Here is a 1,501-nt window from a genome sequence, read left to right on the forward strand (position 1 = left end):
TATTTACAGAATACAGAGCTCGGGAAGATTATGGAGACATCAAACACTATGTAAGGAGAAGCCAAATTATAAACAATAATTTGCAAATTATTTTTCTGCATTGATAATTCTACAGGTTCTCCTCATTACAGAACATTTAGTAGACTAATGTCCACAGAAGTAGCTACCTCAAATTGTAAATATTGTAATCAGATATTGTTTACAATATACTATTGTATTTAGACAAAGAAGAAAAGTCTAAGTTTATCGATTATGGTCGTTATGTTTGAGGAAATGATGCCAAGATATGTGCAACAGACACAAGTTACACATACCAATGACTAGAAGTTCTTATACATCCAGATGGTGAGTACAGCTTAAATTGGTCTGTTCCCAGACTCCTAAACATTAAAACAGAATGAGACTATTTTAAAATACATAATGATATCTTAATATGGAAAGGGGAGCCAGAGAAAAAGAGGTGGGGGCTATGGATTTTGTCTATTTCAGGTCTTATTCCTGTTTTTAACATTTTTACGTGATCATCAAAATGCTCAATTTCGACAACTTCAGGATATCACAGCATAGATGTACCAAAAGAGTCTACCGGTTTTGAGGTAATAAAGAATACCAGAAAGTATAAATAAATAGTTCTCTTTTCCTCAGCTGGTTTACAACATGTTAAGTTTAACATATAATTCTCGTATTCGTGTCAAAACATACACAGATGAACTGACCCCTGTTGACTCAGCACCCCTTCATTTGAGTCAGCTAATTGGGCTGAAAGAGAGGTAAGAACCCAACACTACAATCCTTGCCAAAAAAAAGTGTCCTTGTGACTTACGTTACTAATAAACAACCTATTATGTGCGCCCTATTCAACTTGATATTCTATCACAAGGTTTGGGATATGTATGGAATATTCTTTGCTAATCATCCTGATCTGAGACGAATCTTAACTGACTATGGATTTGAGGGACTCATCCTCTTCGTAAAGACTTCCCTCTTAGTGGCTATGTAGAGGTATGTATTGTGTGCAAAGTAAATGTAACATGCTCTCTCTCTCTCTCTCTCTCTCTCTCAGGTAAGATATTGATGATGAATTAAAACGAGTAGTGTGTGAACCAGTAGAATTAACACAAGAATTCCGTAAATTTGACCCTCCTCATCGCCATGGGAACAGTTCCCTGCACACCGAAAACAAACTACATTACCTGAAGCATCAGAGGAATCAACTGATAATAAGAAAGAACAATAGTATAAACCATAATTAGTCACATGCAAGTCACATGACTTACCAGATATGTTAACTAGCATTAAATTGATTATTGTATTATTGTACATAAAAAGAAAAAATGTTACCACACCATTATGTTATTAGTCCTCTTCTGTAATCTTGATATCTGTATTTTCTACCAACTCTATAATAATAAAAGACCCAGTACTCATGTACACACCACACACACACACACACACACACACACACACACACACACACACACACACACACACACACACACAC

The 1,501-nt window shown here is 35.4% G+C and overlaps 1 pseudogene; it reads left to right on the forward strand.

The window, feature by feature from the left end:
• Positions 1 to 252: 252 nt before the first annotated feature.
• LOC121392777 lies at positions 253 to 1,237 on the forward strand (annotated as a pseudogene).
• Positions 1,238 to 1,501: the final 264 nt, after the last annotated feature.

The sequence above is a fragment of the Gigantopelta aegis genome, unplaced genomic scaffold (assembly GCF_016097555.1).
Source record: "Gigantopelta aegis isolate Gae_Host unplaced genomic scaffold, Gae_host_genome ctg4476_pilon_pilon, whole genome shotgun sequence".
Lineage (NCBI taxonomy): Eukaryota > Metazoa > Mollusca > Gastropoda > Neomphalida > Peltospiridae > Gigantopelta > Gigantopelta aegis.